Source organism: Astatotilapia calliptera, chromosome 3 (genome assembly GCF_900246225.1).
Source record: "Astatotilapia calliptera chromosome 3, fAstCal1.2, whole genome shotgun sequence".
Lineage (NCBI taxonomy): Eukaryota > Metazoa > Chordata > Actinopteri > Cichliformes > Cichlidae > Astatotilapia > Astatotilapia calliptera.
This window is the reverse complement of record NC_039304.1, coordinates 42,550,337-42,577,495: the sequence shown is the minus strand read 5'-3', so window position 1 is coordinate 42,577,495 and position 27,159 is coordinate 42,550,337. Positions and strand designations below refer to the sequence as shown.

The window sequence follows — 27,159 nt, the reverse complement described above, 5'->3', positions numbered from 1 at the left end:
GGGTCCTGTCGTGGCTCTAATGTGAAAGAGGATATAATATAATATAATATAATATAATATAATTTAGTATAATATAATAAATTTACCCTACCGCCTACTGGTGTTGGCCAGAGGGGCCGATGGCGCGATATGGCAGCCTGGCTTCTGTCAGTCTGCCCCAGGGCAGCTGTGGCTACAACCGTAGCTGCCTCCACCAGTGTGTGAATGTGCGAGTGAATGAATAGTGGTATCGTAAAGCGCTTTAGGTGCCTTGAAAAGCGCTATATAAATCCAATCCATTATTATTATTATTATTATTATTATTATTATTATTATTATTATTATTATTATTAAATTACCGACCAATCAAAGGGTTGCCGATCAATGTTTCTACTATCGATGCGTAGCCCCTGTTGAGCCACCCAGTGATCTCACATTACTTCATCCAGCTATACTAATCGTCAACAACAGGTGTGTTCGGAGAACCGGAATAGCGAGCTCAAAGTTGGCGCGATGATTTGATCTTGGATGTGTCATTTGGTCTTGGATGTAGTAAGCGAGGTACGAAGAACGGACCCCTGGTTGACTCGTGGTTCGAAGCATTGTGATAATTCATTTGCTCTACTGCGCCGTCAAGTGGATTCAAGTGAAATAGGCTCTGTGATTATAACGATATGATGTGTCAAGCTCTAAACTGAATAAATAAATTGTTTTCGTGGTTATTTATTCTGAATATTGTCTCAGAGAAAGTCAAAACTATCAGGACAGAGTTTTGGTATGATTGTGTAACTGTTAGGGCTCTGATTTCTAGAATTGATTCAAATCGGGGAAATGCCTCAGACAGTCAGAAATATTATAATTCACATCATGCATCAGTACATTTCCGTAATTTTGAATCTATAAAAATAAAGCTGACACTTTATCAAAGGTGTAAGCATGACAGCAGATGTCTTTGAGTCAAAGTAGCTGAGGATAAAACACAGAAAAACATGAAGGTGATTTTCCTGGCCTGGGATTTTATAAAAATATTCTGCAGTAGATCAAAAACGAAAGAAAACCATTAATCAACATAAACCATCACGTTACAGTCAAAACGCATCAAAATGATTCAAGCTGCGTTCAAGCTGCGCTCAAGCTGCGCTCAAGCTGCGGTTAACAGAAGGTTTTTAACTCATGCTCACCCTACCTTGATGTTCATCAACATCAGGTTGGAGAACAGGTGAGTGTAGTGATGATCCGCTTGAAGCTGAAGCTCCGGTGCGTGTGTCACAAAAATCAACACACTGCTTCAGAAGCACCGTGTCGAAGCTTGATTCGTTTGGCCAGAGTCACATGATCAGTGACGTCCGAAGCTTCATTTAGAACCTAACTGCTTCGGTGTCTGATTCAATGGTTTATAAGGAAGCGAATCATTCGCGGGATTTGTGGAGTGTTTTGATGGTGACAGATAGTGAACCACTGATCATTCCACTGAGAGATTTGGAGCCAGCGAGGAATAGAGGAGGTTCTGTTGTTTGGGAGAATTATGAGTTGATTTTTGTCAATTGGGTGGGTTTTCCAGCTTTGTGTTCTGGCCGTTTGCTTTTGTTTTGTGCGTGTTTATTATATCTGAAAACGGGAAAAAGGTAAAATGTCAAAAATCTGCTTCCATAATATAAATATCATTAAATAACTTTAGAAAAACTTCCACTTGACTCTTTACATGTAATGTTGTAAAAATATATATTTTATTGTTTAATTAATCTGAAAATGTTAGTCTGCCAAATGTGCAGCAATTGAATTTCTTTATTCTCTTTAGCTGATAGTTTGTGTGGCCCAGGTTGACTGTATACCTGCATCTCTACCAGTTTCTCTGCACTCCAGCCTCCTCTGGGCCATGTGAGGGGATTTTCCTTAAGGCAGGAGAAATTATCTCCACGAAAAGGAACAGGTTCGGCCATCGCACAGTGGAACAAATTCTCTTTTTAAATAAAAATGAAAAAGGGTTACCTTAAATGCATCATGTTTTTAACTTGCAAGTTCATAAGCATTTTCCTTTTCCATTTCACAATCAATTCTACCCCCAGGTCAAAAATATGTCTGGGAAAACTTCCTTAATATAATATTATTTATAAATGCGATTAATTGCATAAGTGCATGGAGGCAAGACCTCACAGCAGAAGCATACTCCATAATGTGTTGTACATTATTATATGTATATATATGTAACGTGGTATTTTTCAATTATTGTATTTACCAACATCAAGAAGTCACAAGCAAAGGAAGACCACACCATGGCGCATGTTTAAACAAGGAGCGTTTACTGGTCAAAACTATTTATTAAACAAATAAAACACATTTTCTTAACCACCAAAAAATACACGTTCAAAGCAACACAACGGAGGCCCAATATCAGACAGAACTCCACTCTGTAGAGTGGGCAATCATAATGAAGCGGTTGGTTTTATTTTGTGGATTCAAGCTGCTCTTCATATTTTTGGCCACCAGATGTCACCAGAGAGGACCGTGTTGAAAAGCTTCGAGTAATGAACCGTTTTTCAATACAAGCTTCAGAAAGCTTCATTTGGCCACCACTAGGTGAGTGCAACCACATTTATCACCTAACACACCCATGACTCACACCCCACACCCGTGCACCAATACAGTGAGTCCATTTAAACCCACCCACTTAATCAAAAAAGGAACAACTCATATGGGTCCTACAATCTGATTACGTTTCTGTGAGTATTATTATTTTTGAGTCTGCTAAATGACTTTAATAAAATCTCCTGCAGTTAAATTTTTTCCTTTTGAACGCTTTGTGAAACATGAATGAATGTGAGTATTAATGAGTTTTAGTGTAAATGGCTCTTACAGGTGACACCATCCTTTCAAAGTAAGAGTCAATCGGGGCGACTGGCCAGGCCTCTAAAACCGTCCCAGGTAGCAAGTTGGTAAGTCCATTTAAAGCTTTGAATGTCAACCATTAAAAGGAAATTCTTTGATCAGCACCAGATTCCTGTTGATTTTCGGAATAAACTGATAAATCCTTTAATACAACGGCTGATAATTACCGGTATGATTATTTCAGTCAAAGCTGAAACTGCTCAGAGAAACGGGAAAGAAGAAGTGACACCAAGTTACTTTAATTCTGTCAGCACAAAGTTAAAAAGTCACAAACTGTCAGTGTGACGTTACTTTAGTTACAGAGTGCTTTTATTGTGAAAATCGGTCTGTACGTAGGTGAAGGCCTTCCTTTCCAGGAAGCAGCTAAACTGTCAGGAAGTAAGTGGAGCTTGTTGTTGGTGTGTGTGAAGAAACCGTAAGTTTGCTTTGTTTCCTCCTTTAACAGTTTGTTTTTAGGAACTTTACTGTTTGTTCAGCTCATGTTTGATTTCTTCTCACAACAAGCTGTGTGTTTTTATTTCCGGTCCCTCCATTCAAGAGAGAGACCGCTCGATAGTTCAGATAGTGATGGCTCGCTTGAAGCTGACGCTCCTGTGTCCCAATCCAGGGTCAACGCGCTTGAAGTACGCGCACTATGCGTACTACGTACGGTGCGTACTATCAGTACGAGAAGTGCGGAAGTGAGAGGCTCGTGAAATGGGACGGTATCCGGTTGTTCAGTGATGACACGACGAATCCTACTTCCGGGCCTAAAGTAGTCTGCGTTTAATATGGCTTTTGTGTTGTTAACATGTTTAATGTTTTGTATTTTCTTCTATTTGATCTCAAAAAGCTCCTAAAACAGTCAGTGATCACTGTTGACCTCCCTCGGCTTTTATTACCACTAATCATTTATTTAAGCTCAGTTTTTAAAACCTTAGGATGTAACTACAGCCCAGCCCATGCAGCAGTATATGAATGACTAACCTCGTGTTGTGGATGGATTATCTCAGTTGTTCTCCTGGCTGAAGTTTGGTCCTTTTACAGCATCCTGCCATGCGATTACATTTGTTCCTGACCACCGAGAACACTCACGTTAACTTTTATCGAGTGGAAAAAAGTTAGCTTGTTTATATTATGCTAACATAGCTGTGTCACTAGCGGTCACGTAGCACATCATTATATACCAGCTAGCCCAACTTCAGTAACCCTACAAACGTCACTGCTGTTTAGTTTTCTGTCTTCATTTATGCTGGAAGTGATAGCAGAGCTGTACGTTTGAATTTGTTTCCAAAACCTGCAGTCAGGACATGCTATATTGTATTTAGATAGAAGCTAGCGAGCTAACTCCCTGCTAACTTCTAACTCCGTTAAATGTCATAAATTCCGTTTTCATGGATGCCTGGATGTTAAACTCAATTGTTACACCTGGTAGAGCAGAACGCTGATCATTTTATTAAAGATGAAAGACTTTAGACAGTTTTTCAACTCTCAGTAATGCCATAGTGATCGTTTGATATATGGACCTGCAGCGGAGTTTAGACCCAGACATGGCTAGTGACGTCAGACTGAACAACCGGATAGGGCTTTGGAGCGTGATGTCACGTGGAAAGGATTTTGGCCCGATCCGCCATTTTAGGGGTCTAGCGCAAGTGAAAAGGGAGCGAAGGCACACACAACAGCCATGGTTCGTATTTGCTGTGTGGTCGGCTGCAATGTTCGATCGCACGACCAGCAAGAAAATAAGCTTGAAAATGGTTTATCTTTTCATTCTTTCCCAACCTGGAAGCAACATGAGGCAGCTCGTGTATCGATGTTAGCAAACCATGATACTAACCGCGAGACACGTTACATACAGCTTTGTGTGAGAGAAATGAAGGAGAAAATGTTTTGTTAGTCATTCATTTTTGTTCTGACATCACTTTGATTAGTTGAGTATCTGAGGCTGAGACCACAGGACTGTAAAACATGATTGTTGGGCTTCATTTCTGTGCTGAACAGTCATTTAAGATTAGTTAGTAAATAACAATTAGTTAGTTAATGTTGTTCATGAGACTATATATATATATATATATATATATATATATATATATATATATATATATATATATATATATATATACACACATATGAGAGATTACTAAATGGTTCTCATTTCCAGTAAATCCATGTGTGTCAGTGAATGCATCGTTTGTGCTTCAGGCTCCATCTAGTGGACTGATAGCAGAGCAGCTGATGGCAGCTTCCTCTGCCTCACACTGCTGTCTGACTGCATCCAGCTGACACTGAGATGAAGCAGGAAAGCAGCAGCTGATATCTGGACAGCACACATGATGGAAAGCAGGATTACAGTTGATGTGCATGTGAATGATTTGTATTTCCTCTGCAGGTGAAGGTAGAAAGTGTGTGTGAGCTGATATGAATTGAGCAGCATGGATCAGTGTGAGGACAGAGAGGAGGGAGTCCCTCCCTCTAAAAGCACTCTGTGTGGGGAACATGAGAGCCAGACCAAAGCTCAGAGGTGAGACGACCATCTCTAACTGTCCATGACTCTTCTCCATGTCACAGCTCAGCACTCACATCACTGCTCCATCATTATTCACAGGAAGAAACGAGGAACTAAACATACACATGAACCTGGACCTTATTGAACCCAGATTCTTTTGTCCCCATGATAGAACAGAGAAAACCGACTCATAGTGGTCAAACATTTATAATTGTTTATTTAATTATCTTCCGGAAGAGAGAGCCCTGCACACCCCAAAGGCAGCCGCAGGATCTCTAACATTTGAATCATAAACTGTGTCTCATATAGGTATTATCTCCTGCAAAGAGGTAATTTGTGTGTAAATGTTGTTGTGAATAAATCCTCTATCATGTTTAATGTCAGCTCAGCTGTGTTTCACACACATTTCTATGTTCATATGTGTGTGTTGGAGTGTTTCCACGAACACAGCAGTCAGAGTGTAAAGGGTGATGTTGTAGGAGGTGTTTCTGTAGTGAAGAGGCTGAGTAGGACACCTGCAGATGCTCCAGCAGGTGTCTCCTTTGTGCTTTGCTTCAAACACAGTGTAGGGAGGAACTTCCACTCAGATGTCTCAGGTGGTGCTGGATAGACGAGGATGAATAGTTTGAGCGTCAGACATTTCCAACTGAAACCAGAAAAAAGATGTTCTGAGTTATTGGGATTTGTGTGAAACTTGTGTGTTTTAGAGCGAGTGGTCAGCTCCAGCCTGTGAGTGGCCTAAGTTTAAGCTCAGCTAATACTTGTGTTTGTCTGCTCTGACAGAGGAGAACTAGCTCATTAGATTCAACGGGAACCTGAGAATATCTCCAAGGAACAGAGTTAACCCATCATCAGATGATTATATTGTAAATGTTGTTATAATGATTTCCTTGGTACCAGATTCCTGATTTAGAAACCTCACGTTAAACATCCTCGGGTATAACTCTTTAACAGCAGTGTTAGGATTAAAGTTACATGTCACACTTATTTCTGCACAATTCTCTTTTAATGATTCTTTGGTTTTTTGGGGTTAGTTCTTATTGTATCAGGTCTTATTGTTGATTCTTTATTATTCAGTTTGTGATGTTATTCCCATCACAGAACAATCCATCCAGGAAAAAAAAATGTAAAACCTAAATAATCCAGATCAAACAGTTAATCAGCTGTGCAATATACAGTGGAACCCCGACTTAAGAATACCCGTTTCACAAAAAATTCAAGTTACGAAGGCACTGAACCCTCGGGAACGGATTAATTTCGTAAGTCGGGGTTCCACTGTACTACATTTCTTTAGTAAAATTCTTGCAGAAACTTGTAAATGCCAACTAGTCGTAAATTCTGTAATATCTAATAATTTTTTCCCCTCCTTTTGTCTTTTATTATTACCACTGGTAATTTCTGTTATTCTCTCCTTAATATAACTGCACACTCTCTCTCTGCTCATGTAGAGCTGAGGGGCACGAGCCAAAGAATTTCATTATGGATCTGTACATGACAATAAAACTTGAAACTAAATTAGTAAAATGTAGATGTGATAGAGACTGTGACTGTTCACATGATTTCATGTTTAACAGATCAAAGATGGAGAAGCCCTCACCAGTGCAGCTGCTGGAAATGTTGAAGAATTTGGGAGAAGAGGAGCTGAAGATTTTCCACTTTTACCTGCAGTATGAACCTGGAGCTGACTTCCCTAAAATCTATAAGTGCCAGCTGGAGAACGCAGACAGACTGAAAACAGTAGAAGTGATGGTGCAGGTGTATTCAGACCATGTGATGGAGGTGGCGAGGTCGATTTTAGGGAGGCTGAAAGGAGGTCAGTAAGAGAAAAATGAAACATTAAACACTGCTGACACAATCAGAACCAGAAAGGATTTATTCCCTAAAGTTGAGCAGGTTTACAAGATTAGGAAATTGCTGCAGTACTTAGTGCAAAACATGCTGTAAGACAAACACTTAAATAAAATTTAAAAGTGCTGAGATTGATATATACAGTGGAAAGCAAAAGTTTGGGCAACCTTGTTAATAGTCATTATTTTCCTGTATAAATCGTTGGTTGTTCCAATAAAAAATGTCAGTTAAATATATCATATAGGAGACACACACAGTGGTATTTGAGAAGTGAAATGAAGTTTATTGGATTTACAAAAAGTGTGCAATAATTGTTTAAACAAAATCAGGCAGGTGCATAAATTTGGGCACTGTTGTCATTTTATTGATTCCAAAACCTTTAGAAATGATTATTGGAACTGAAATTGGCTCGGTAAGCTCAGTGACCCCTGACCTACATGCACATGTGGATACAATAATGAGAAAGAGTATTTAAGGAGGTCAATTGTAAGTTTCCCTCCTCTTTTAGTTTTCTCTGAAGAGCAGCAACATGGGGGTCTCAAGACAACTCAAATGACCTGAAGACAAAGATTGTTCACCATCATGGTTTAGGGGAAGGACACAGAAAGCTGTCTCAGAGATTTAAGCTGTCTGTTTCCAGTTAGGAACATATTGAGAAAATAGAAGTCCACAGACTCAGTTCAAGTTAAGGCTCGAAGTGTCAGGCCAAGAAAAATCTCGGATAGACAGAAGCGACGAAGGGTGAGAACAGTCAGAGTCGACCCACAGACCAGCACCAAAGACCTACAACATCATGTTGCAGCAGATGGAGTCGCTGTGCATCGTTCAACCATTCGGCGCACTTTACACAAGGAGATGCTGTATGCGAGAGTGATGCAGGGGAAGCCTTTTCTCCGTCCACAGCACAAACAGAGACACTTGAGGTTTGCTAAAGCACATTTGGACAAGCCAGCTTCATTCTGGAATAAAGTGCTGTGGAGTGATGAAACTACAATTGAGTTATTTGGGCATAACAAGGGGTGCTATGTCATGGAGGAAAAAGAACACAGCAGTCCAAGAAAAACACCTGCTACCTACAGTTTAATGTGGTGATGGTTCCATCATGCTGTGTGGCCAGTGCAGGGACTGGGAATCTTGTCAAAGTTGAAGGACACATGGATACCACTCAGTATCAGCAGATTCTAGAGACCAATGTCCAGGAATCAGTGACAAAGCTGAAGCTGCGCCAGAGATGCATCTTTCAACAAGACAATGACCCCAAAAACTGCTCAAAATCCACTAAGGCATTCATGCAGAAGAACAAGTACGTTCTGGAACGGCCATCTCAGTCCCCAGACCTGAATATTACTGAAAATCTGTGGTGTGAGTTAAAGAGAGCTGTCCATGCTCGGAAGTTATCAAACCTGAATGAACTAGAGATGTTTTGTAAAGAGGAATGGTCCAAAATATCTTCAACCACAATCCAGAATCTCATTGGAACCTACAGGAAGCGTTTAGAGGCTGTAATTTCTGCAAAAGACGGATCTATTAAATATTGATTTTATTTCTTTTTTTGTGGTGCCCAAATTTATGCACCTGCCTGATTTTGTTTAAGCAATTATTGCACACTTTCTGTAAATCCAATAACCTTCATTTCACTTCTCAAATACAGTGGAACCCCAACTTACGAATATCCCATCTAACGAAAAATTCAAGTTAAGAAGGCACTTAACGGCAATATTTCTGCCCGTGTTATGAGCAAATGCCCGCGTAACGAAATCCTCTGGCTCTGATTGGCTGAGCCCAGAATGCCTTCCGAATCATGTGACAACCCCTTTGCTTTTGTACTTGTGCTTCGCTGTTCCACTTTAACCATGTATTGTTGTTGCAGTTAGCAGTTATCCTATAGACCACCGGTGCGCGCACACACACACACACACATGCACGCACTAACACATCCTCCAACCACACACACCCATATTTTGCTCAATTGCGGTTTATTTCATACCTCAAACATTTAGTAAACAATTAAGCAAATACAAGTAATCTACAGGTAGTAAGAAAATAAACTACTAACTCTTTTACGCTATGTCCGCACCTACACGGGTATTTTTGAAAACGCAGCTGTTTCGTCCACGTAAACGGTGTTTTGAATCACCAAAAACAAAGATTTTTTAAAACTCATTTTTTGCGTTTATGTGTGGAGGAGGAATACAGAGTTCCTCACACAATGTTAAAGGTACGTGCCTTTTTTCACGTCAGCTGTGCGCCACGTTATTGTTTACATGAGAGGAATTGCAGAATGGCAGATAGTCGGATTAACAGTATTTTGTCTCTATCTTCAGGTTTTACAGGCTTACATATAGACACGCAGGTACTGTCCCTCCATTTACAAAGGCAGAGGCGTCACAGTGTGATTATTTTACATGTAGTTGTTTTTTCATGTGTAATAATATTCAACATTGCTATCAATACATTTTTCAAAAAATGCATCTCTGGGTTTAAAAACATAAACAGCTGTGAGAGACTGTGAGAGACTGTTTGTGATTTGAACCGAGGGAACAAACTGTGGCAGGATCAGCCTGATGTTATTTGTATCCCGCTGTAACTTTACTGTATAAAGAGCTAACATCTCCAAAATGTCAGGAGTAGTTAGTCATTACAAGAAGTGTTTGTGAACTAAAAATCAAGAATGTGGGATTCTGTTTGTCCGTGATTTGAAGAGCCCAGCGCTGCTCCCGATGCAGGGAAAACCAATCCTGCAGGGAGACCTACCTCGGCACTTGTGCAGGTGAAGCCAAAGGGCAGATATGCTTCACCATATTTTCTAGTCTTTGGCTTAGAATGAAGTTGGTTTGGAAACATATTCAGCGATGCTTCATCTCCTGCTTTGCGTTTGTGTGGAAGCCCCATGGTTGTTGTTTATTTCTTTTTTTTTTTCCTTTTCATGCCGCGTACACCCTGCAATGGCTCTGCGCCCCCCACTTTGGGAAGGTCTGCTATAGACTATCGTTCATTCAAAGGCGCGATGAGTACTTAATTAGCTTGACAGACTGGTGTTTGGAGGTACAGCAGTTGGTATACAGGGAGAAGAGCAGAGGACAAAGAGCACAGCCCTGGGGGGAGCCGGTGATGATGGTCCGGGAGTCCAAGACATTCTTCTTCAGTCAGGAAGTCAGTGAAACACCAGCAGATGGGATCAAGTATAATTATCTGGGAAAGTTTTTCTTGGAGATGGTCTGGAAGAATTGTGTTGAAGGCAGAGCTGAAGTCCACAAACAGGATTCTGGCATAGGTTGCTGGGAATTCCAGATGCTGCAGGTTAAGGCGTAGAGCCATCTTGATAGCATCGTCTACAGACCTGTTGGCACTGTATGCAAAAAGCAGGGGGACCGTGAGGGTCTTGACATAGGAGAGGATCAGGCACTCAAATTATTTTATGACCACGGATGTGAGAACCACAGGTCTGTAGTAATTTATTCAAGTAAACCTTGGCTTCTTGGGGACAGGGACTGTGGTGGAGGACTTGAAGCAGGCATATTTGCATTTGCACAGTCTCTGAGAGTGACAGGGGTCAGGAGCTTTCTGAGCATTCAGGCTCTTAAACTACTTCCTCACATCTGCTTCATGAATATGAAGGTTTGTAGTGGGAGAAGGTGGTGTGAGATCCTCATAGGTGTGGGATGAGAAGGGGGGTGTTGTGGGTGAAGTCTTTGGTTGTAGTGATGGCTCTGTGGTGGGGGAGAGGGGAAGGTGGGGTGATGAGTGTCCAAAGTGTCCCTATTGTTGGGGCTGGTGGGGGTATGAAAGGTGCTTGACGGCTCATCAAAACGACAGTAAAAGTCGTTGAGGGCGTTGTCCAAGAGCAAGTCATCAGTGGAGTGGGGGGTTTTAGGCCACGTCCACTTGTTTTCTCTCTGTTTTGGCCTCACATCCACATTGAGATGTCGTTTTCCCCGAAAGAAAACACAGCTTTTTGAAAATGCTCTCGAAAATGCATTCTTTTAAAATGGAGCTTTCGCATCGCAGTGTGGACAGCGAAAAATTGAGACTTTCTAAAATGATGACGCATGTTAGTCATATGATGCAGTCATGTGACCAATTAAACTAAGATAGCAGAGGGAATTATACAGCATTTGTTTTCTTTGCTGTCAATTTAGACAGCCCTATTAAAGATTAATATCAGTTTGTACATGCTTCAGATAGCTTTTCTTCACATTTTTTTAACTTTCACTCGTTTTTGCAACTTTGTACTTCTGTGTTTCTCGCAGCAACAACTCCACCTCATTGTTAGTCCATTTAAAAAAAAAAACTCGGTGCTTTTCCTTGACATGTTGCCCCGACGTTTCAAAGAGCCAGAAAGTAAATAAGTGCCAGACAGAAATGAGGCAGGTTGAATCTTCTTGCATTTCACGCATGTGCAGTACTGGAACGTAAGCGTTTTCGGCCGTGTCAACGAGGACGCGCAATTCTGTGAAAACAACTGAAAATGACTGTGTGGATGTGGAGCGTTTTCATATCAAAACGTAGTTTTCAAATCTATCCGGGCTAGTGTGGACGTAGCCTTAGGCTTGTAGTTAGTGATATTCCTAAATTATTCCTTTTCCACACAGAGGCTGAGTCGTTATCTGAGATCTGATGTGTCTTTTCAAAATGCTGGTGTTTAGCAGTGTCCACTTCTTTACTGAACCTCTGTAGTAGTCCCTGACTCCGCATCTGAACGCCTTTCACTTTTCTAGCCACAGCTGTTTGATTTTAGGAGTAAACTAGTGTTTGTCATTATTATAACTCACCGTGGTGCATGATGGCACAATGCTATCCTCGCAGAAGTGGAGGTGACAGTGTCTCTAAACTCATCCAAGCTGTTAGAAGCAGCCCTCATTGTGTCCAAAGTCTGTAGTAAATCCATCGCAGATGTGACAAATACTGGGAAAAAAACAAAAGTGTGTTAGTCCTGTAGTTCTCTGGTGTAAGGATATCCAGAAGCATGTCCAGACACACAAATTATGCAGAAAAACAAGACGGCAGTAGCGCACTGAAGTACCAGGGCATCCATTTGTGACGCCATCTTGGATCTCATATTGTCATTCTTATTTTATAAATGTATTTTAGTCTTACTTTTTATTTTGTCTTTCCTTCTCAAATAATTGAGTACAAATATCATACTTACATTTTTTCGAAGACAAATTTATTACTCAAGCTGAACTTTCCTCCAACAGGAAGTCCTTCAGCCCAGGCAGCTTCATCACTTTCATCAGAAGGTAAGAATTCAGTAGTTGGTCTCAGGAAATACTGATAAGTCCATAACACATAAAGCCTGATGTGACTAAACAGAGCTCTGGTTTCTCTGTAGCCTCAGCTCTGCATTACGACAAAAGTCCGAGCTCTATTGAATGAACATCTGGTTGGTTTAATAGTCTCTTTAGTTCACTAGATTTCTTGATGGATACAGAGCTTCAGATGACACGTGAGGATGGTTCATATTCAATTAAATTTATGTATACAGCACCAAATCACAACATCAGTCACCTCAACTCGCTTTATATTGTGAGGTAGACCCTACAATAATACATACAGGGAAAAAGCCAACAATCATATGACCCCCTATGAGCAAGCACTTTGGCAACAGCGGGAAGAAAAAAACGTATGAATAGAACTCTCCATTTACATGAACAAACTATTAGATAGATAAGATACAAACTGCACTAAGGTCTAGCAGGACAAGCACAGAGATGAGTCCACTGTCAGAGGCCATAAGAAGATCATTTGTAACCTTCACTAAAGCTGTTTCTGTGCTGTGATGAGCTCTGAAACCTGACTGAAACTCTTCAAATAAACCATTCCTCTGCAGATGATCTGTTAGCTGTTTGACAACTACTCTTTCAAGGATATTTGAAATGACAGGAAGGTTGGAGATTGACCTATAATTAGCTAAGACAGCTGGGTCTATGGATGGCTTTTTGAGTAAAGGTTTAATTACAGCCAGCTAGAAGGCCTGTGGTACATAGCCCATTATTAGAGATAGGTAAATCATATTTAATATTGAAGAATGTTAATGTTAGAGCTAATGTTAAAGCTGAATCTTCGAGCTAATACTCATTAAAAAAAATACCTGAAATTAGCACTCTACAAAACTCATACTGACTGAGTCAGTTAACAACAGATTAAAATGCAGCAGTTTGGATATATTCAGATTGCAGCTTCTGGTCTTGATAAATTTTCATTAGCTGAGAGCAACGTGGCAGTGACTTACCTTCGGTCAAGCTGAAAGGAGCTGTGACCGGGGCACACATGCTTGCGCCTACATCACCACACAGCGCACACGAACACACACAGACTCAGATCACATAGGCAGGAGATTAAAACACAAAATAAAATATTTAATAAACAAAGCATGTTTTGGTGAAATTCAAAAGAACAACATATATTTAACCAAACATCTAATGAATTGAAACAAATTTAAGATGCAAATAAATAAATATATAAATTATAGACCATAGTAGACTAATCATCTCAAATACTGTTTTTAATTCAGAGACTCTTCAGTGCTGTCAACTTAAACTCAAGTGTAACCTGAAGGATGAGTTTGAGTGTGTGTTTGAGGGGATCGCAAAAGCAGGGAACCCAACCCTTCTGAATCAGATCTACACGGAGCTCTACATCACAGAGGGAGGGACTGCAGAGGTCAGTGATGAACATGAGGTCAGACACATTGAAACAGCATCCAGGAAACCAGACAGACTAGGAACTACAATCAGACGAGAAGACATCTTTAAAGCCTCACCTGGAAGAAATAAATCAATCAGAACAGTGCTGACAAAGGGAGTGGCTGGCATTGGGAAAACATTCTTAACACAGAAATACACCCTGGACTGGGCTGAAGACAAAGCCAACCAGGACATCCAGTTCATATTTCTATTCACTTTCAGAGAGCTGAATGTGCTGAAAGAGGAAAAGTTCAGCTTGGTGGGACTTGTTCATCGCTTCTTTACTGAAACCAAAGAAGCAGGAATCTGCAGCTTTGAAGACTTCCAGGTTGTGTTCATCTTTGATGGTCTGGATGAGTGTCGACTTCCTCTGGACTTCCACAAAACTACAATCCTAACTGACCCTAGAGAGTCCACCTCAGTGGATGTGCTGCTGATAAACCTCATCAGGGGGAAACTGCTTCCCTCTGCTCGCCTCTGGATAACCACACGACCTGCAGCAGCCAATCAGATCCCTCCACAGTGTGTTGGCAGAGTGACAGAGATCAGAGGGTTCATTGACCCACAGAAGGAGGAGTACTTCAGGAAGAGATTCATAGATGAGGAGCAGGCCAGCAGGATCATCTCCCACATCAAGACATCACGAAGCCTCCACATCATGTGCCACATCCCAGTCTTCTGCTGGATCACTGCTACAGTTCTGGAGGATGTGCTGGAAACCAGAGAGGGAGGACAGCTGCCCAAGACCCTGACTGAGATGTACATCCACTTCCTGGTGGTTCAGGCCAAAGTGAAGAAGGCCAAATATGATGGAGGAGCTGAGACAGATCCACACTGGAGTCCAGAGAGCAGGAAGATGATGGAGTCTCTGGGAAAACTGGCTTTTGATCAGCTGCAGAAAGGAAACCTGATCTTCTATGAATCAGACCTGACAGAGTGTGGCATCGATATCAGAGCAGCCTCAGTGTACTCAGGAGTGTTCACACAGATCTTTAAAGAGGAGAGAGGACTGTACCAGGACAAGGTGTTCTGCTTCATCCATCTGAGTGTTCAGGAGTTTCTGGCTGCTCTTCATGTCCATCTGACCTTCATCAACTCTGGACTCAATCTGCTGAATCTAGAAACAACTCACTTATTTAAAACCCTCAGAACAAAATACAAACTACATTTCTTCTACCAGAGTGCTGTGAACAAAGCCTTACAGAGTCCAAATGGACACCTGGACCTGTTCCTCCGCTTCCTCCTGGGCCTTTCATTGCAGACCAATCAGACTCTCCTACGAGGTCTGCTGACACAGACAGAAAGCAGCTCACAGACCAATCAGGAAACAGTCCAGTATATCAAGGCAAAGCTCCATGACAATCTGTCTGCAGAGAAAAGCATCAATCTGCTCCACTGTCTGAACGAACTGAATGATCATTCTCTAGTGGAGGAGATCCAGCAGGGCAGGAGCTCAGGAAGTCTCTCCACAGGTAAATTGTCTCCTGCTCAGTGCTCAGCTCTGACCTTCATCTTACTGTCATCAGGAGATCTGGATGAGTTTGACTTTAAGAAATATTCTGCTTCAGAGGAGGCTCTTCTGAGAATGCTGCCAGTGGTCAAAGCCTCCAATAAAGCTCTGTAAGTAAACATGAACTCATTGCTTAAAATCTTATAATCGATAAAAATCTTAAAACCATGGGAAATAAATCAGAAATGCCGAAAACATAAAAAATAGTAACAATTATTATTAGCTCAGTTGGTAGTGGTTTCCCTATGATCTTCTTTTCTCTTTTTTTCCTTTCTCTCTCAGCCTGAGCAGCTGTAACCTGTCAGAAAAAGGCATTGAAATTCTGTTGCCAGTGGTCAGCTCCCAGTCCTGTCGTTTGAGAGAGCTGGACCTGAGTACCAACAGTCTGAAGGCTTCAGCAGTAAAGCTTCTGTGTGCTGCACTGGAGAGTCCACACACCAAACTGAATATTCTGAGGTCAGATCAACTTGTTTAGTTTAATTCAACAGTTTAGTTCAACTGTTTAGTTCTGTTTGTTTATATGTTTGATGTCTTGGTTTTGTTTATATCAACTAACAAAAATAATCAATAATTTAACCAGTAAAGGTAAACTTTATCCAGTTATCCTTGTTCCATAGCATTTTTATTCATTTATAAGTTAAAGTGAACTTATACTAACCTGCTCAGCACAAGACAATAAGCTATTGCACCCTGATTACTGTTTAATAATAATCTTTATTCATGTTTTTATCTTCAGACTTAACATCTGTGAACTCTCAGAGGAAAACTGTGAAGCTCTGTCCTCAGTTCTCAGCTCACAGTCATTGAGACTGACAGAGCTGGACCTAAGTATCAAAAACCTGCGGAAATCAGGAGTGAAGCTTCTGTCTGCTGGACTACAAAGTTTAAACTGTAAACTGAATACTCTGAGGTCAGATCAAATTACATTTTGTTTTTAGATTTATTAATTAAATATTTAAGCTAAGTTCATCCATATGATGTTGTATCTTAGTATGTTAATGTTTCCTATGAAAATTGAAAGACAAGATTTAATGTGAAAAGTATTAACAAGCTTTACAGAGTATTTGTTTTATAGACTGTCTTTTATTTTTCAGACTGAGTGGATGTAACTTCTCAGAGAGAATCTGTGAAGATCTGTCCTCAGTTCTCAGCTCCCAGTTATCTAGTCTGAGAGAGCTTGATCTGAGTAACTGTGACCTGCAGGATTCAGGAGTAAAGCTTCTGTCTGCTAGACTAAAGAGTTCACAGTGTGCAGTGGAAACTCTCAGGTGAGGATTCCAACTTTTCCACAGATGATCATTTTTCCTTGATTTCCTGCAAGATTCTTTGTAATACAGGTGCCAGAATTGTCCAGAATTATTTGTAGAATTCTGCAGGAAAGTCATCTGGAACTCGAGGCTTATTATTAGGCATACTTATCAGGGCTTCCTGGAGTTCCCCTGGTGTCACAGGCAAATCCAGTGCTATTGCTTCACTGTCTAGTAATTTTGGAAGAATTACATTGTCAAGAAACTGATGAATTTCATTTTTAGTGGTAAACATAAAGTTTCGTAGAAATCCCTAAAATATTGTTTGTTTGATTATCTAAGAATAACAAAATTGTTATTGTGTTCGAAATTCTGCAAGGGAAGTCTTTGCTTAGGAATTTATTCATTTTTAAATTAATAATTTAATTTAATTCTAATTTTGTTTCGCGTGTTTTGTTCAGTATTTCCTGATCTTGGTCTGACATGTAGGGTTTTCTTTCTTTTTTTTAAGGATTTGATGTTTTTTTTTCTAGTTTCTGTATATTTTTGTTTTCTTTTTTCTTTTTATGTGATGAGAAAGAAATTATTTTACCTCTCATCACAGCTTTCCCTGCTTCCCATAGAACAGATGCTGATGTTCCAGGAGTGTCACTATAGTCTAAATATAAAGACCACTCTTTTTTAAAATATTTAATAAAGTCTTTATGTTTGAGTACTGATGTATTAAACCTCCAGCTTTTACTTCTTCTTAGTGTTCTTCTTATGTATTAGTGTTAAAGATACAGGAGCATGATGGCTGACAGCGATAGGGTGAAGTTTAGTGTCTGAATTTTTACTTAACAGTGAGCTGCTGACTAGAAAATAATCCAGACGAGAGTAGGAGTGATAACCATGTGAGAAGAAAGTATATTCCTTACTGTTGGGGTGATGGGAGCGCCATACATCGCAAAGACCAAAGACGCTTATATACTGTTTGATTATATTTGTGGACTGCCAATTGCGCTGAGTTCCTGCTGTGTTTAGCCTGTCCATTTCTTCATTCAGTCCAAGGTTGAGTTCGCTTCCTAGAAAAAGCAGTCTAGGTGTTCAGAGAATGCACTAAAAAATCTGTGAAAGAATGAGCGATCATCAACATTTGGGCCATATAGACTTAAAATACATAACTTTTTGTTAAGTATAGATGGTTAATAATTAAGAATCTGTACTCTGGATCTATAACTGTGTCGCATACTATAAAATCAACAATTTTACTCTACTCCCCTTTGTCTAGATTTAAAACAGGCAAACACATTATGAAACTCAGGTGTTTTAAGTTCTTTTAAACTTGTGACACATCTGTGAGTCTCTTGTAATAAAACAACATCTGCCTTTAGTTTTTTGAGCTGCTTAAATATCTTTAACCTCTTTTCTCTAGTGCCATCTTCATTTACATTTACCAATTTATAAAACTTAGTGTGCCCATATTTGTGTGTATATGGCTAATGATGTACGCTGGATATTTTGTTTTACGGGTGAAGAGAATCTAGACACTTGTTTAAAGAGGAAAAAAGATATGTGGTGTAACGCTTCATAATTCTGACTATGTGTGTGCATATTAACTAATATTAGCAGGCGTGTATGAGCTTGAGTGTGTGTGACCTATATGTCTATGTGCACTGTGAGGGTGTTGTAAATGTGCTGACATTGAGCGCATATGGGTGTGTTCCACTATTCACACACTGTTAGAGGCAGCTACAGTTGTAGCCACAGCTGCCCTGGGGCAGACTGACAGACGTGAGGGTGCTGTATCACCCTTCTGGCGATAACGGCAGCCGAGTAAGCTTCTCGGATGAGAGGTGAAGCTTCTTTCTGACAGAACTGAAGAAGCTTCTCGGATGAGAGGTGAAACGTCTTCAAGCAACTTAAAGAGGTCCAGACACTTTTCTTTCCATGCTCTACGACTACGATGACCTGGATGACTGAGAACCTTCACAGACATAAGATACCATTTACTTTTCTTTTCCACCTGACGTGACCTACAGCGTGACACATGTACCTTTTGCCTCACTTCCATCACTTCCCTCTCTGTATGTGTTTTCTTTCTTTCTAAAACAGTAAGCATTTGTCACATTCTCAGATGCTAATTCTGACCAATCATAAGCGTCAATTTCACGCATATCTTTAAGTCGTCCTCTGCTGAATATCTTCTGAACTAGGGATGGGCGATATGACCCAAAATTCATATCTCGATATTTTTTTAGCTGGATGGCGATATAAGATATGTCTCGATATTTTTTTTTTTTAAAGCCATAAAGTAAGAACAAAAAGAGTTCTTATTCAAAGCTGTGTCCCAGATGTCACACAGGCACTTTTATTAACATACAGCATAGATGTACATGAAAAAAACTACTCAAAAATAAACTAAGCATTTATTAAACAATAATGCTCCATAAATAAAAGAAAACATTGTTTTTGTGCATAACAAAAAGCTCACAATTCAAAATGTAAACTAAGAAACGCTGAGCATAATAACAAAGATACAGATTTCACAGCTGCTCTGTTCCTGACTTTAACTGCGTGACTGACAGCCTGGAGTTTGAAATCCGCTTCGTAACCATGTCTCTTAACAGGTGCCATTTATGGTCCTTAAACACACACAATACTGTAATATTACGTTGAAGCACAGTACGTATTACTACTCGAGGCGCCTCGGTAGCCGTAATGCTCCGACAAGCCATCAAGCGGTGCAGCTCTGTAGCTTACCAAAGTCGTATTAAATTTTTTTTGACAGATTGCTGAGCGCATTGTTCCACATAAAATCGTTTCGCAGTCATCAAGCACAACCAGAATTCATGCATAAGGCGCGCTGTCAACTTTTGAGAGAATGAAAGGATTTGAGGCTGCACGGCATTGGCATGGTTAGCTCGTTAACATGTTGACGCCGTCCAGCCACACGCACGGGGCAATGCGCGGAAACTTGTTAACAGAGATTTGCCGTGTCCATCTTGTCACTGCCTGCAGGTGAAGCGATGGGAGAAGAGGGGGAGTTGTGTTTAGTTAAGGAGAGAGGTGATTTTCTGACGTTTTTAATTTGGTTCTGCCTGCTTCTAATGATGTTGATTTATTAACAAATCTTTTTAATAATTAATGTCTTTCTATTATCGATAATATTTGCATTATTAAAACTAGACTAGCCCCTGTTACAAAACCCTCGCCCTGGATAAACGACAGCATTCGCTGTTTAAAGCGTGTCTGTCGTAAAGCTGAGCGTTTGTGAAGAAAGACTTGTTTACCGGTTCATCTCTTTCATTTAAAAGACCTTTTAGTTTCTTTTAACGCTTCAATTCGTGATGCAAGGGCTGCTTATTTTTCAAACCTAGTCTCTAGGAGAAGAGGTAACCCTAAGGTTTTATTTGACACTATTAGGGATATTGTTGCTCCAGCTTCTGCTGCTGTCCCCATTTCTTCGAATGAAGACTGTGAAAAATTTCTTTCCTTCTTTGTTGAAAAGGTTAGCAATGTAAGGAGCAAAATCTCTCCCTCCATGTACCATTTGCCTGTTCCGATTTTACTTAAGCCTGTCAGATTTGAAAGATTTTCACCAGTGTCTTTACCTGAGTTGTTGAAGCTGGTCACTTCAATGAGATCATCCTCTTGCCCCCTTGATATTTTATCCGGGTCTTTACTTAAAAATTTTTTTGAGTCTATTGGTCCTAGTGTTCTTAAAATTATTAATGCATCTCTGCTCTCTGGTCAGGTCCCTGTTTACTGTAAAAGTGCTGTCATTCACCCACTTTTGAAAAACCTAAACTAGATCCTTCTTTGCTTTCCAGTTACAGACCCATCTCAAAATTGCCTTTTATTGCCAAAATTTTAGAAAAGGTTGTGGCCAAGCAACTCACGGATTTTCTAGATGAGCACAACTTTCTTGATAAACTTCAATCTGGCTTTCGTAAGGCTCACTCTACCGAAACTGCACTTCTTAGAGTGTTTAATGATATTTTGATGAATTATGATGCTGGAGAGTGCACTGTTTTGATGTTGCTGGATCTGACCTCTGCTTTTGACACTGTTGATCATCTTATTTTGTTAGATAGATTAAACCACTGGGTGGGCGTATTGGGTACCGCATTGGAATGGTTTAAATCCTATTTGTCAAATCGATCTTTCTCTGTGGCTACCTCTAAGTTCAGATCCTCCGTCAGCTCTCTTGCCTATGGGGTGCCTCAGGGCTCTGTCTTGGGACCATTATTGTTTTTGTTGTATTTACTCCCTCTTCTGAAACTTCTCAGCTGTTTCTCTGATATTTCATATCATTGTTATGCAGATGATATTCAGCTATATATCTCTTTTAGGCCACCTGATGTTTCTAAGCTCTAAATCCTGCAGTCCTGCTTAGATTCCGTTAGAGATTGGCTGGCTGGTAATTACCTTCAACTAAATGCTAATAAAACGGAAGTCATTGTCTTTGCTCCTGAGAAATTTGTTCCCCTCGTGGTTAAAAATCTAGGCCCTCTTGCTTCTTATATTAAATCATCCATTATGAACCTTGGTGTTACATTTGATCCAGCTCTGACGCTGGACACACACGTTAAATCTTTGGTTCGCTCTTGTTTTTACCATTTAAGAAATATCGCTAAGCTGACTCCCATTGTGTCACGTTCCGAATTGAAAATGATTATTCATGCTTTTGTTTCATCTCGCTTAGATTATTGTAATTCCTTGTTTACTTGCTTAAGTAATGCCTCCCTGGAACAACTGCAGGGTGTTCAGAATGCTGCTGCCAGGCTTCTGACAAAGCATCACAAACACTCCCATGCCACTCCCCTGCTGATTCAGCTGCATTGGCTCCCTGTCAAGTTCAGAGTCCAATTTAAGATCATAATCATGACTTATAGGGCCCTGCACGGTGTAGCTCCAACTTACTTAAGTGATCTTCTTCTTCCTTATGACCCCAGCAGGTCCCTGAGGTCTTGTGACCAGGGGTTGCTGGCTGTCCCGCATACAACGTTAAAAACAAAAGGTGACAGAGCGTTTGTATCAGTGGCTCCCAGACTCTGGAACTCGCTCCCTCTAAGTTTGAGATCTGTGGACTCAGGTTTTTAACTGCTTTTTTTTCTATCTGTTTAAACTCGCTTTTGGTTGATTTTGTTTTGTTTTAGATTTTAATGTCTGTTTTCTGCCTCTGTAAAGCACTTTGTGATTTTATCTTGAAAGGTGCTATATAAATAAAATTTTACTTTACTTACTTTACTTTACTTAGTATCAATATTTTCTTTATTTCTACACACAGTGTGTGAGTAACTGCTGACAGTGAGGATGATACCCCTGATTGCAGTAAATCATATTTTCTGTTGAAAGTAGAAAAGAAGAAAGTAGAAAGAAGTAGAGCGCAGACAGAGCTGAAAACTGGTGCCTGTTTGATTTAGTCCTTGAAGGAGAGGTGGTGTTTTTACTGAGATATTCTAATGATGTTACAGACAGTGTGTGGCTCTCTCTCTCTGAATGAAAAGCATTCATTCAGTCATTACAAGGCCCAAAAAGTCCAAAAGACCAGCCAATCAAAAATTGGAATTCCTGAGCCTGGCAATGCCTGAAAGCAGCAGGTATGCTACCTGTGGCAGCCGGAATCACGTGATCTGACTGTTTGAACCACGGCGCAGCGTTTCCAAACATCTGCACTTTAGAAGCTCCAAACTGTGGAAACGTCAGTGTTGAGTGTCTCATCCCTATTTAAGAGATCTTCTTGGCACTGCAAAGCTAAGCTTGCAAACAGCACCATAGTTTGTGAATCCCAACTAATCAGAGCGCTCCTTATGTCACGTCACATGACCCGTGTGTTTTCTCCTTTGATTAGCACCCAAAGAACTAAAGAAAGGCCAGAAGGATGTTCAGCTAATCAAATCCCTCATAGGAACAGGAAGTCTAGAGACGAAATGGAGCAGAGAAGGAGAATCACCAGTTTAAAAGTCTGAGTTTTAAACTGGTGACCCTCTAAAGAGCCTTTTATCGACTCTCTTTTTTTAATTGACTTTCTCTTTTCTTTACAGTTTTTTTCACCATTTAAACTGTTTAATATCAGATTTAGAAATAACTTTTGGATAGTTTTTCTACATTTCCACTAAAATGTGACACAAATAATGACTTTCTGACTTTACTTTGGACTAATATAACGACTCAGCCTGGCTATGTTGGACTTGGTGTGGAAGCAGCTCCCAGTTTGAGTTCAGGAGACAGACACCCTCTCTACTTTGAAGATCAGCTTCAAACTTTCCTTTTTGATAAAGCTTATAGTTCGAGCTGGATCAGGTGACCCTGAACCATCCCTTAGTTATTCTGCTATCGGCTAAGGCTGTTGGTGGACTTCCCATGATGCTCTGCTTTCTTCTCCACTCCCCTCTTTTCACTCCTGATGCTTTTATATGTCACTACTGCATGTCCTTAACTTTTGTCTCCTCTCTCCCTAGTTTGTATTTTGTTCTTGTCTCTCTGAGCTCATCTCTTCTCTTTCCCCTCACCCTGCAACCAGTCATGGTAGATGCTCCTCCTGGAGCCTGTATTCACAGGGAGGATCTTTGTGTCAAAGGGAGTTCTTCCTTCCCACCATCACCAAGTACTGCTCAAAGTAGATAGTCTGATAGTTGGGGCTTTCTCTCTAATATTGTAGTATATTGCTGTTACCTTACACTGTTAAACAGCTTGAGATGACTGCTGTTGTCTTTTGGGAATTGTCACTTATAAATAAAGTTAAATTTAATGCATGTAAATGGACAGATGTTATTATATGTGACAAACAGAAAATGATTGTTGACAGATGGATTGTTGTTTTGTGTGTCTGCAGTCTGTCAGGCTGTCTGATCACAGAGGAAGGCTGTACTTCTCTGGCCTCAGCTCTGAGCTCCAACCCCTCCCATCTGAGAGAGCTGGACCTGAGCTACAATCATCCAGGGAACTCAGGAATTGAGCTTCTGTCGGCTGGACTGAAGGATCCAGGCTGGAGACTGGACACTCTCAGGTATGGAGAGAATGTCTGATAGAGGAGAAAGTGCTGGAAACATTTCCTGTGTCCTTCACTCACTTCCTGTTTGTTTCCTGCAGATGAGACATGAACAATCACACATGCAGGAATACTTTCAGGGACAGACACACTAGTCTAGCTGGATAGTACATGGATATTTGTGTAGGGGGTCTCCAAGGAGCCTGTTTGCAGGAACATGATAACAGATAACTCATGTTGTGAGTTTCATTAAAAGTAGACCTACAAATAGGTCCATAAATATTTGGACAGAGACAACAGTTTGTCATTTTGGGTTACCACGGTGAATTTTAAGTGAAAAAACTCAGATGCAGTTGAAGTTCAGACTTTCAGCTTTAATTCATTGGTTTAAACAAAAAGCTTGCATAAAAATGTGACAAACTAAAGCATTTTCTTAACATAATCCCTTCATTTTAGGGTATGTAACATTAATGACTCAATGGTAGGGAAGTGGAAGGAGCGCAGTTTTTGGCTTTCCACATATTCCAAAACTTGCTTTGTCGCTTTGCCATTACTGTGGCCTGGCATAATTTGCAGATGATGCGATGCTTTGAACCAAAACAGGCGCAGCTTGATGACACCATCAACATACGCTATCGAGGCAGAGCGGTATAGTCAAAAGCTCTACCGCCAAATTTATATCGTTTCTACAGTTTACCGTTTATACCACCCACCCCTAGTTTACAGCAAACTCTTCCAAATGCAAGCACCACACCTCAAATCCACCCCTGCCTTTTTTGTACTTAATTGATAATGACATAACAAAGGAATTTTCCTTTCCTGCCCACGAAATGGACGTTGTATCAGTTGTGTGTGCTACAGTTAGTGTGTAGTGTAGTCATTCTTTGGTTTTGTGTGTCAGTTCTACTAGTTGTGACAGCCAGTGGGCTGGCCTTGTGTTTTGCTTTTCTTGTTGCCTGTCTTTTTCAGGTAAGTGGTAGGTTGAGCTGACCCAATTATAGACGCAGCACACCTGAGAAGGCCAGTCCCAGCATATAAAGCCACCTTGATTGAATCTCTCTCTGTCTGGCATCCATCGTGTTCATTCGGCGCTTTTGTTATGGCTGCTATATCATTTAAATTGTGTTAAACTTTCTTCACCTTATTTTCATTAAAAATATCTTACAGCCTTTAAAAGACTGTATGTGTTATCCCACTTGCTTGTCACGTCCTTGAGCCGGGTTGTGACATAGTGAAGTTTGAAATGCTTATATAAAACCACCTGAGGCCTTGGCTGCATTTTTAGGGAAATAGTTGCATGTTGTTTGCAAAACGTATGCATCACTTTTTAAAATGCACAAATTCTATGAGCATTTCAAGTTCTGAAAATGATTGGTTAAACATGTTTGTGGTTTTTACAGTAAAAATCTGACCTTTTTCTACTCAGATATTTTCTCCAATGACTCGAGATATGGTGTTGATGAACGTGTCAGAACTAATACAAAGATATAACCCTGTGCAGTCTGGAGAAATTGGCCATCATCCACTCCTGTCCTGTTTCCGTCACTGTCTTGTTGGCCTCAGTCATGAAGCAACAGACAATAAGGTCTTTAGAGAGGCTCATCTGTGCTGTCTTTCCTCCATCCAGGACCTGGAAAGGTCCAGAATGAGGAAATGGGACAAACACATCTCTATAGACCTTTCACATCTTAAAGATAAACTGTTCGCATTTCTTTCTTCAGGCAGATGATACAGAGTGTTGTTAACAAAAACAGACACCACAGACAATTCATTCCTCCGAGCTTTCACTTTGATGAACACTGTGAATGTTCATGTGTATGAGAGCCATGTAATGTCCATGTGTGCATGCTGACTGTGCTGGTCTGACCCCCCTCCTCCTTTCAGGGTGGAGCCTGCTGGAGTCCGATGGTTGACACCAGGTCTGAAGAAGTGTAAGTGTGTTTTTATTGTGATTCATGAAAACAAAGCAGCACACATTCAACCATCTTCAAACTGTCACATCACTCATTCACATCTCTGATGTCAGGAGTCATCATGAAAGTGTCAATTAGACACGATAGAACAGAGAAAACCTGAGTCATAGTGGTCAAAACATTTATATTTCTGTTTTATTCAATCATCTTCCGGAAGAGAGACCCCTGCACAGCCCCCAAAGGCCAGTTGTCTCAAAGCTGGCCCTTTTTTTTTTTATACATAAAACAATATAATCAGCAAATAAGCCTTAAAATATATATTTAAATCTCAACACAATCAATGAACAGATGATGGATCAATAACTGCAGCTTGATTGTGTTTGTTCTCTCCGTCAGATTCCTGTCAACTCACAATTGACACAAACACAGTAAACAAAAGGCTCCAACTGTCTGACAACAACAGGAAGGTGACACATGTGGAGGAGGTTCAGTCATATCCTGATCATCCAGACAGATTTGATGTCAAGTGGCAGCTGCTGTGTAGAAATGGTCTGACTGGTCGCTGTTACTGGGAGGTCGAGTGGAGAGAAAACGTTGATATATCAGTGAGTTACAGGAGAATCAGAAGGGAAGGAAGCAGTAATGACTGTGTGTTTGGACTCAATGACCAGTCCTGGAGTCTGAGCTGCTCTGATGATGGTCCTCAGTCTGTCAGGCATAATAAGATAAAAACATCCATCTCCTCCTCCTCCTCCTCCTCCTCTGTCTCTAACAGAGTAGCAGTGTATGTGGACTGTCCTGCTGGCACTCTGTCCTTCTACAGAGTCTCCTCTGACACTCTGATCCACGTCTACACCTTCAACACCACATTTACTGAAACTCTTTATCCTGGGTTTTGGGTTAATCCTGATTCCTCAGTGAGTCTGTGCTGAGTTGAGTGTAAAGAGTGTCCTCCTGTTAGAGAAACACTGACTGTTGAAGAGATCAGTTCAATCTGTACATTTCTGACTCTTTCACTCATGGATTCAACCAGTTTTTAACTGATTTTAATGTTTTAAATTGTTCTGAATTATTCCTTGTAAAGCTCTTCCTCTTCAGTCCTTTAAAGATGGAAGCTCCGATTATTCCAGGATCCACGTGTTGTTTTTGTGTCTTGTTCCACTCAAAGCTTCACAGTGAATATCAGTATGTTGTGTTTCTCTGAAGCTCAGTTCACAACCAGCTCCTCTGCAGTCTGAGCTCATTAAAATGAATCAAAATGTTTTATTTCTCAGTGGGATGTTTCCAAACTCTCCACATGCTCTTACTCTTTCACTTATTGTTGAAAGCTTATCATTTGAAAATGTTTCAGCCTGTGACAAAGTGGCTAGGACAGAATTCATTTGCCATTTGTCACTTGCATATATTGTTATTTTGTGTTCTGTTATTTTACAGTCAGCCATAATGCTTTGATTTAGACATTGCTGGTGTAACTTCTCTTAACACACAATATCCCGGGTTTTGTTTGTGGTAGCAGTAGTTACATTCTTTACATCCATGCATGTGTTTTAAAGCAAACACTACTAACCATCAGATCATCTGAATTCTCTTCTGTTTACAGGCACATGTCTGGTAAATTATGTTTCTTTA

The 27,159-nt window shown here is 40.4% G+C and overlaps 1 protein-coding gene and 1 pseudogene across 1 annotated transcript in view; one reads left to right on the top strand and one right to left on the bottom strand.

The window, feature by feature from the left end:
• Positions 1-27,159, bottom strand: part of LOC113019582 (NLR family CARD domain-containing protein 3-like) — a 159,948-nt gene that overhangs the window by 101,809 nt on the left and 30,980 nt on the right. The gene's annotated exons all lie outside the window — the stretch shown is intronic.
• Positions 5,340-26,700, top strand: LOC113019589 (NACHT, LRR and PYD domains-containing protein 3-like; annotated as a pseudogene).